The sequence below is a fragment of the Zingiber officinale genome, unplaced genomic scaffold (genome assembly GCF_018446385.1).
Source record: "Zingiber officinale cultivar Zhangliang unplaced genomic scaffold, Zo_v1.1 ctg251, whole genome shotgun sequence".
NCBI lineage: Eukaryota > Viridiplantae > Streptophyta > Magnoliopsida > Zingiberales > Zingiberaceae > Zingiber > Zingiber officinale.
The window spans coordinates 149,761-160,638 of record NW_024589922.1 but is presented as its reverse complement, the minus strand read 5'-3'; the positions used below and the strand labels follow the sequence as shown (position 1 = coordinate 160,638).

The following is a 10,878-nucleotide window of genomic DNA, read 5'->3' as shown; positions in this document are numbered from 1 at the left end:
TGTCACGCCCCAGAGGAGTCTCTGTCCGAAGAAATTTCGGCAGCATCTCCCCTGTACGGCGGACAATATGAAACTTTCTACATATCACATATACATCAGCCACAGGCGGCTGGAATGATAACAAAAAAATAAAGACAAACACCACGCAGTTAATAAAGATATCCAGCCTCTGGCTGTCACAACCACGCAGTTAATAATAGTAAACAACAACAATAGGACTCTGACTCGAAATCCACCCTACTCCACTACATTCGTAAAGCTCAAATCCAACGAACTCACCTCTTCTGCCGTCTAGGCAGGCATATAGTAGAATAAAAACCAAACCATCCAAAAGTCCATCAAACGGTAACAATCCGTACAATATCCATAAATAAAATCCAAAACAAAACTAAAACATAGTCTGATGGAAGAAAAACCAAAATAAAGCAAATAACAACCTAGTAGAGAACTAGCTCTACGTGCAGATGGGGGCCAGCGACTGGAACTGCTCCGGACAGCCTCAACCTGAAAATATCAACAATGGAGGCGGGGTGAGTCCAACACTCAGCAGGTACAACTGATATGCATAATAAAACAAATAACAGACAACACTAATCATGCGTACAGTCTCCTGAATATGAGGAGGATAAATGCAACAGAAATGAAATCAGAAGATAACTGTACTGACCGGATCAAAGTATAAAGGTAACAGGTCGTCAGACCGAGTGAGTCATAATCCTGTATGCATGTCAATCAATGCATCCAAACAAATGCAGCATATAAGTGCAGCAATCACAAGCAAATAAAAATGCAATAAATGCATATGTCAACCCCATACTCTGAAATCAATGCTCCTGTGCAATGACAGAGTAAACGGGATGCTGTCGGAGTACTCCTGTCCTGTGACCCCAAATCATAAATGGGGGAGCTCAATGCTCTCATCTCCCGGTACACGATGACGGGGAGGATATCTCTGCCGGCTACTACTGAGTCTCCGACCAACGGAGCCAAACAAAGTCCACCATCTCACGGCTACCACGCCGCTACCCTAAATGCCAACGAGCCAAACAGAGGAATCGATCACGGCCACTACCACGCCGAGTCACCGACCAACGGAGCTAAACAAAGCCAACTGCCTGCCGACATACAAATCTGGGTGATGTGTGCAGTACATGTAACTGGCGATGAGCTCAACCAAAGTAGAGCCGACAATCGCACAGCATGCAATCATGATGCATGATACTGAACATGGCAATCTCATGAATAACATGGCATGATCCATATAAATAGATACAAAGTGTGTACCACAAGAAGACGTATCAAATAGAAGGTACACAAATCGAAGAGGGTATCAAATAAACCCTAGATCCAGAATATAACAGAGCATGTGGTTAGGTCACTACCTAAGGCATATGTGATCAGGTAGATAATATGCAGTGCAGAATAAATAAACAAACAACATGTACTAATCATGTAGTGACCAACCGAAATAAACAGGTAACACAATTACTGTTATATGTTAAACATATTATCATGCATATCAAAAGACACAAGTCAAAGTACCCGCCTCCAATAAAGTGATCCAAATCTGACTCCAAGATACTCGTCTCGCGTCAAGATCCTGTGTCACGAATATAAATATATTTCATTTAGCTACATTCTCATAAATAGCTAAATAACTCTCTAACCCTAGTTTAGGGCAAATCCCTGACCAACACATAAACCCAATTCAACCCATACATGATCAATAGCATATATCAAATTCCTATGCCTTACCTGAAACTCACAGCCGTTTTATCACTGTTGGAAGTAGGATCGTTTGCTGCTGGAATCCTTCCTACTGATCAGATCATGTTGAGATCAATAATTGGGAATCACAAATCAAACAACAACCCATCTTACAACCTAATCTTACCTCAGGTGTGTCAAGCTGTTGACAGGGGGTGGTGGCCGGAATCAAACAGAGACAGCAACAAACTCTTGATGCTGTGATAACCGGAACCAACTAGGTCACTGTCTTCCAACAATCGAATCGAAAGAAATCACACTACAAATGCATCAACAACCCAATCAACTACTAGTGCACAACTAAAATTTCAACCTAATCCTTACCTTCATCCAGTAGCTCACTGGATTAGAGGACGGAGGAGTTAGGTCACCGGTGTTGTTTCCAGCAAGGGCTACTGAGGCAGTAAACCAGAGCAAAGGGGCGACGACGACATACAGATCCCAAGTGGTGGCCACGGCAGAACCCTTACCAGCGTCGGAAACAGAGGCTAGGGCAGAGGCTACAAATCGACAATTGCTTTGAGTGTTGGCAGCCGGCTATCTGCTGAGCGGGGGCTAGGGCACGGTGAGAACTCGGACAAGGAGTCTCGGAGTGGCACAGAAGAGGTCGGAAAAAGGCGTCGACGGCGTTGGCACCTAGGGCTCGGTGCTGCTCGGCGTCGGGAGAAAGAGAGACAGTGGCATCGGCAGAGATGCTAGGGCATAGAGGAAAGGCAGCCGAGGCTGGGAAATCGGTGCCGGCAGTGGCATCGCTGGAGTCGGGGCAGAGGCTAGGCACCGGCGATTTGGGGACGGCAGAGCGGAGAAGAAGAAAAAGGAACAAACCTTGATCGGGGCTTAAATCGCGAGCGGTTAGCTCGGCGCCGGTTAGGGCAAGGGGGTGAGGACTTCGGGCGCGCGGCAATGAAAGAAAACGGCGGAGGAAAATAAGAAAAAGAATAAAGAAAAAGGGAGAAAAATCAAACATTTCCTCTTTAAAACGAGGTAGCCTAAACAGGCTTTTCCGGACCCCATTTTTATCCCCGTTAACTCGTCCGTACGAGCTCCGAAAAATTCCCGAAAAATTTCTAAAAATTCCGGAAAATTCCCTTATTAATATTCCCGGGTTGTTTCCGGTATTTTACATTCTCCCCCACTAATAAAAATTTGGTCCCCAAATTTCAGTATCTACCATCAGCAAGTACTAATAACAAGTAACAATAATAAATGCTGAACGGTAAATTAAATCACATACCACAAGTGAAAAGATGGGGTATCGAGCTCGGATCGTATCCTCGAGCTCCCAAGTAACTTCCTCATCCGAATGATGCTGCCATCCGACTTTAACCAGCCGGATAGTCTTGTTCCGCAACTGACGCTCTTTCCGGTCGAGAATCCGTACCGGAACCTCCTCATAAGTTATGTCAGGCTGAACTGGAACTGGAATATCTGTCAGCACATGCGTCGGGTCGGGCACGTATCTCATCAGCATGGATACGTGGAATACATCGTGCACGCCAATCAAGGACGGCGATACTACCAACTAGTGAGCTACTGCTCCAATCCTTTCTAAGATCTAGAAAGGTCCAATGTATCACAGAGCTAGCTTACCTCTGAGGTCAATCTCTTCACCCCTTTCTTGGGTGAAACTCGCAAAAATACCTGGTCACAAATGGAGAACTCTAAGAGTCTCCCACTCCGGTCAGCGTAACTCTTCTAGCAGTCATATGCCTCTAACATCTTCTGTCCGATAGTATGGACCACTTTGCCTCACGTTGAGCTCTATGAGGTCCCAACAACTGGGCCTCTCGGATTCTCGTCCTGATTAACGACTGAGCAACTATGGTAACAAGAATACCCTGCTCTGTCTGTCCCTGCTCCTCAATGTCTAACTCAGAGAAATCCTGAATCAAATCTGTGACCACAACTCGGTGGCAAGCTAAAGTCCCTCTGGACCTCTAGCTAAGTGCATCGGTAACCACATTAGCTTTTCCCAGGTGATAGCTAATGGTACAATCATAATACTTCAGGAACTCCATCTATCTCCTCGGTCGAAGATTAAGTTCCTTCTGAGTGAACAGATATTTGAGATTCCGATGGTCAGTGAGAATCTCAATGTAATATCATACAGGTACTGCCGCCAAATCTTCAGGGCAAAAATAACAGCGGCCATCTACAGATCATGTACAGGGTAGACCTTCTCATGCTCCTTCAACCGACGAGAATCATAAGAGACTAACATATCGTGCTGCATCGAACAGCGCTCAAATCCTGAATAGACGCGTCGGTGTAGAGGACAAATTCGTCCTCTTCCGAAGGTAAAAACCAAAAATCAAAGCCGACACTAGTCTCCGCTTCAGCTCCTAGAAGCTGGTCTTGCAATCCTCAGTCCAAGTAAACTTCATGCCTTTCATGGTCACGCGTGAAAGTAGCATAGCTATGCGGAAGAAACCCTCGACGAAAGGTTTGTAATATCCTGCGAGTTACAAAAGACTGCGGATCTCCTACACTGATTTCGGCTGCTCCCAACGGTAACAACCTCTATCTCCTGTGGAACCACGGTACACTCCTACTGGTGACCGTGTGTTCCAAACATCATAACAAAAGACAATCCAAACCAGCACTACTGATAATCACATATAGATGTTCTCGTCGAATCATCTCTAGATCTATGCAAAGGTAGTGTACGTGACTCACCTCGGATCCGTAATAGATCACAACATCGTCCACAAAGATAATGGACACCTATCCAAACATCATCGACATACCAGGATCATCGAGTCCCTGAAAACATCTAAGGCACTGTAAGCCTATATGGCAAAAACCAATACACATAATGTCTGTATCACAGACATTCCTAACCATAAGATCCTTGATAATAAGTCGGAAACCTGATCACCAACAACATAAATCACCAAAGAATAGCTCCTCCAGTATGAAAGCAACACTCCATCACAGAAAATACCACATATGTGGGAGCAACGCTCTACCACAACAACAATAATATGTGGGAGCTACGCTCCACCACAAATAATCTGAAATATGTATCTGCAATAAATATAGGAGCAATGCTCCGCTACCAGCAATCCGTGATATGTGGGAGCAACGCTCCACCACAAAACAATACCTAAGTACCCCAAGGCACCTAACTATCCAGCTAGAGACTGTACAAGATCTCTCTACCACAATTCGCTGTGGTTATCCTAGGATATAACAACCTAGTAACTAATCAAATTCATCATCAACTCTATCAGCATCCTAGTGGGTCATCCACTGATAGGAAAATTAGTTGATGGGTTAATTCAACAAATGACATAATGCAGTCACTCCACATTCTGCATTCAGTATAAGTAGAATCATCATACTGCTACCAATGTATACACCTAGCACTCATGCTCACACAATATATGTATGATCAACAAAATCCTCCAATTATTATACACCATTCATACTCACAACTCAGGTATATTCAGTATGATACCTCCAACAATACATACCGAACACGTGTGCAAAATCAATGTAGGTAAAATCAACAATACACCTCAAACAACACTCACATAACATATAGTATAACCAACATATAATTCCAATAAAACCTACTAAACCCAGGTGCACTCATAAAATCAAACATAATCAAAAGATACCTCAGATACCACACCAAACACATATGTACATATCACAACTCAGATTAAATCGACAAAATGCCTCCAACAAAACACCACCGATGTACATATACTACATCTCGGATTTAATCAACAAGATATCTTCAATAATACCTCCAGATACATACACCCAACTACATATCTATGATTCACAAGGAACCTTCAAACCATATCAGAACATGGATACATATACTACTTACAAATGGACAGTCCACCCAGGATTCCTACAACACATAACAATCATCATATACGTGCAATATAGACATGCAAAATCAGCATACCAGCTCAATCAAAGAGACCAACCTTATGCTACCAACACTCATGGGTTACGGGTATATCTAAACAAAATTCATGCATATGTATCAAGCATGAATACATCAATCAAAAGCAACTCAAAATGGAGCAGCCTAATCATCCAGTAACAACCCTGCTCTAAGTTCAAAGGAACTAGTATCGGACAAGAAAAATATACACAGCCGTGGTATAACATTGCAAGTCAATGTCATACCCTACCAAGACTATATCAAATGGGAAGAATTTTATCATCACAAATCCAAATGTACTCTCCCAGTATACACTAGTAACGAGTGTATCCCATAAGTGTTAAGCAATTAACTCTACACTTCCTTACATCAGCGGGGTCATATATCCCAATGCACCCTCTAAGTTATCCCACCAGATATATACAGTCCATGGTCAAAGTTTTCATGGAATAGGATACATCGATCCTCTATAACCTATCCAAGCCGACAATGATATACGGCTGAATCCGTCCTTTCCACGTCAGTACAAAGCATGTACTCAAATGTGCTCTAGATACATAACTAAGCACAAACAACCTAAAGGTTCAAACCTCTAAGAATAGAGTATGACAATCCTCTACTGATCAACCAACAAAACTAAATCATTCATCTACTAACTAATCAAGAATACCTTAATCCTCCACAAGCAACTAAGGTATATCAAACTACGATCAAATGGTATACTACATTATCAAATAACTAAATCAGTTCATGGGTCAATTCAACACTAATACATCATCTCAAACTAGAGAATGTCAATCCACATAATATCATATGAATAAATGTGTACGACCCAAAAGAAAAAGCTAGAATTCAATATCATCAAGACACCCTCATTTTTTTTTTATCCTCAAAAATATCAGCCCACTAATATCAGATGAATAAGTCTCTACTCTCCATGAGGGTAAGTTAGCATTCAAAACATCAAATCATTATTTATCCACATAGTTCAATATCAGATGAAACAAATATCAATTTTATCATCCTGTTAACTAACCATAATTAACCAGATTTATTAAAATCAAAAATCTCATAGGCACATAAACTCTCTAGCTTCCAATTTATAATCTGATCACCAACTATAAACATCAACCTGTGAACATCATACATGATACTCACTATATCACCATCAATGACAACCCAAATAAAAGATCATCAAAATAGTTATCCACTAAAAGATCATCAACAACCACATAACATTTACTCTCTTAAATCATTAGAAATCAACACATCAAAATATCTGATCTCACAATATCCCTCAACCTCAAACCATTCTCAATAATGATCAAACATGGTAACTCCCCTAATGAACAATTTTTCATCATATCGGGTATCCTAATATCCAAAAGATATGAGTATAAAACCTCCACTGGCTAAAACAACATAAATATGTAGGTATCATCCACTACCCAGCTAACAATAGCAGAGGCTGGTATGTGCCTCCATCTCCTACTAATAGTAACAGAAGCTAAAATCTACTGATGGTATGATGTGAAAAATCACCAGAGACTATAATCCTTGATCTCTATTAAGGTCAACCATGCTTAATGGCTAACTCATCACAAAAAATATGTGCTACAGCAACCAGACAGGTACTAAATAAAGAATGCTAATACCTGTCATAAACTATAAAATTAAACATCATACCTATATGCCGTCTGGAGATGTTCCGTCGCTGTCCAGTCCCCAAATTGACCTCAAAATTTCCGATCGAGAACAACAACGGAAATCCATATAAATCCGAAACGGAAATCCAAACTCAATCGTAATGGAAAAATTCATGTCACTCAAACAACTACCCAGTTTGACTCGCAAACTTGGGCTAAATCCAAAAATCCAGAATACCCAAAAACAGGTATCCGATAAATCACCAGAACACCGAAAGCAGGTATCATAACCCGCTCTGATACCAAATAAATTGGTATCAGATAAATCTCAAAAATCCAACACACGAAAATCCAACAAGTATCGCCAAACTTTGGCGCTCTGATACCATATCAATTGGTATCAGGTTATACCAACTATGCAAAATACGAAAACAAAGATCGTAAAAATCCAAAACACACAGCAAGTATCGTATACCTGCTCTGATACCACTAAAATTGTCACGCCCCAGAGGAGTCTCTGTCCGAAGAAATTTCGGCAGCATCTCCCCTGTACGGCGGACAATATGAAACTTTCTACATATCACATATACATCAGCCACAGGCGGCTGGAATGATAACAAAAAAAAATAAAGACAAACACCACGCAGTTAATAAAGATATCCAGCCTCTGGCTGTCACAACCACGCAGTTAATAATAGTAAACAACAACAATAGGACTCTGACTCGAAATCCACGCTACTCCACTACATTCGTAAAGCTCAAATCCAACGAACTCACCTCTTCTGCCGTCTAGGCAGGCATATAGTAGAATAAAAACCAAACCATCCAAAAATCCATCAAACGGTAACAATCCGTACAATATCCATAAATAAAATCCAAAACAAAACTAAAACATAGTCTGATGGAAGAAAAACCAAAATAAAGCAAATAACAACCTAGTAGAGAACTAGCTCTACGTGCAGATGGGGGCCAGCGACTGGAACTGCTCCGGACAGCCTCAACCTGAAAATATCAACAATGGAGGCGGGGTGAGTCCAACACTCAGCAGGTACAACTGATATGCATAATAAAACAAATAACAGACAACACTAATCATGCGTACAGTCTCCTGAATATGAGGAGGATAAATGCAACTGAAATGAAATCAGAAGATAACTGTACTGACCGGATCAAAGTATAAAGGTAACAGGTCGTCAGACCGAGTGAGTCATAATCCTGTATGCATGTCAATCAATGCATCCAAACAAATGCAGCATATAAGTGCAGCAATCACAAACAAATAAAAATGCAATAAATGCATATGTCAACCCCATACTCTGAAATCAATGCTCCTGTGCAATGACAGAATGCTGTCGGAGTACTCCTGTCCTGTGACCCCAAATCATAAATGGGGAGCTCAATGCTCTCATCTCCCGGTACACGATGACGGGGAGGATATCTCTGCCGGCTACCACGCTGAGTCTCCTGACCAACGGAGCCAAACAAAGTCCACCATCTGCCGGCTACCACGCTGCTACCCTAAATGCCAACGGAGCCAAACAGAGCGGAACTGACTGCCGGCTACCACGCTGAGTCCTCAGACCAACGGAGCCAAACAGCAGAACCGCCACACACCAGCCAGATATACAAATCCATGGGTGATGTGTGCAGTACATGTAACTGGCGATGAGCTCAACCAAAGTAGAGCCGACAATCGCACAGCATGCAATCATGATGCATGATACTGAACATGGCAATCTCATGAATAACATGGCATGATCCATATAAATAGATACAAAGTGTGTACCACAAGAAGACGTATCAAATAGAAGGTACACAAATCAAAGAGGGTATCAAATAAACCCTAGGTCCAGAATATAACAGAGCATGTGGTTAGGTCACTACCTAAGGCATATGTGATCAGGTAGACAATATGCAATGCAGAATAAATAAACAAACAACATGTACTAATCATGTAGTGACCAACCGAAATAAACAAGTAACACAATTACTGTTATATGTTAAACATATTATCATGCATATCAAAAGACACAAGTCAAAGTACCCGCCTCCAATAAAGTGATCCAAATCTGACTCCAAGATACTCGTCTCGCGTCAAGATCCTGTGTCACGAATATAAATATATTTCATTTAGCTACATTCTCATAAATAGCTAAATAACTCTCTAACCCTAGTTTAGGGCAAATCCCTGACCAACACATAAACCCAATTCAACCCATACATGATCAATAGCATATATCAAATTCCTATGCCTTACCTGAAACTCACAGCCGTTTTATCACTGTTGGAAGTAGGATCGTTTGCTGCTGGAATCCTTCCTACTGATCAGATCATGTTGAGATCAATAATTGGGAATCACAAATCAAACAACAACCCATCTTACAACCTAATCTTACCTCAGGTGTGTCAAGCTGTTGACAGGGGGTGGTGGCCGGAATCAAACAGAGACAGCAACAAACTCTTGATGCTGTGATAACCGGAACCAACTAGGTCACTGTCTTCCAACAATCGAATCGAAAGAAATCACACTACAAATGCATCAACAACCCAATCAACTACTAGTGCACAACTAAAATTTCAACCTAATCCTTACCTTCATCCAGTAGCTCACTGGATTAGAGGACGGAGGAGTTAGGTCACCGGTGTTGTTTCCAGCAAGGGCTACTGAGGCAGTAAACCAGAGCAAAGGGGCGACGACGACATACAGATCCCAAGTGGTGGCCACGGCAGAACCCTTACCAGCGTCGGAAACAGAGGCTAGGGCAGAGGCTACAAATCGACAATTGCTTTGAGTGTTGGCAGCCGGCTATCTGCTGAGCGGGGGCTAGGGCACGGTGAGAACTCGGACAAGGAGTCTCGGAGTGGCACAGAAGAGGTCGGAAAAAGGCGTCGACGGCGTTGGCACCTAGGGCTCGGTGCTGCTCGGCGTCGGGAGAAAGAGAGACAGTGGCATCGGCAGAGATGCTAGGGCATAGAGGAAAGGCAGCCGAGGCTGGGAAATCGGTGCCGGCAGTGGCATCGCTGGAGTCGGGGCAGAGGCTAGGCACCGGCGATTTGGGGACGGCAGAGCGGAGAAGAAGAAAAAGGAACAAACCTTGATCGGGGCTTAAATCGCGAGCGGTTAGCTCGGCGCCGGTTAGGGCAAGGGGGTGAGGACTTCGGGCGCGCGGCAATGAAAGAAAACGGCGGAGGAAAATAAGAAAAAGAATAAAGAAAAAGGGAGAAAAATCAAACATTTCCTCTTTAAAACGAGGTAGCCTAAACAGGCTTTTCCGGACCCCATTTTTATCCCCGTTAACTCGTCCGTACGAGCTCCGAAAAATTCCCGAAAAATTTCTAAAAATTCCGGAAAATTCCCTTATTAATATTCCCTATTTTTTTTCCCGGTATTTTACATTCTCCCCCACTAATAAAAATTTGGTCCCCAAATTTCAGTATCTACCATCAGCAAGTACTAATAACAAGTAACAATAATAAATGCTGAACGGTAAATTAAATCACATACCACAAGTGAAAAGATGGGGTATCGAGCTCGGATCGTATCCTCGAGCTCCCAAGTAA

The 10,878-nt window shown here is 42.3% G+C and overlaps 2 long non-coding RNA genes across 2 annotated transcripts; both read right to left on the bottom strand.

The window, feature by feature from the left end:
- Positions 1-1,545: 1,545 nt before the first annotated feature.
- Positions 1,546-2,798, bottom strand: LOC122037304. Its single transcript, XR_006127607.1, has 4 exons — positions 2,092-2,798; positions 1,895-1,965; positions 1,756-1,819; positions 1,546-1,600 (listed from the first exon to the last, which is right to left on the bottom strand). It is a non-coding gene; the product is annotated as an uncharacterized LOC122037304 (long non-coding RNA).
- Positions 2,799-9,364: 6,566 nt separating this feature from the next.
- LOC122037305 lies at positions 9,365-10,617 on the bottom strand. The gene is made up of 4 exons (XR_006127608.1): positions 9,911-10,617; positions 9,714-9,784; positions 9,575-9,638; positions 9,365-9,419 (listed from the first exon to the last, which is right to left on the bottom strand). It is a non-coding gene; the product is annotated as an uncharacterized LOC122037305 (long non-coding RNA).
- Between the last annotated feature and the right edge of the window lie 261 nt (positions 10,618-10,878).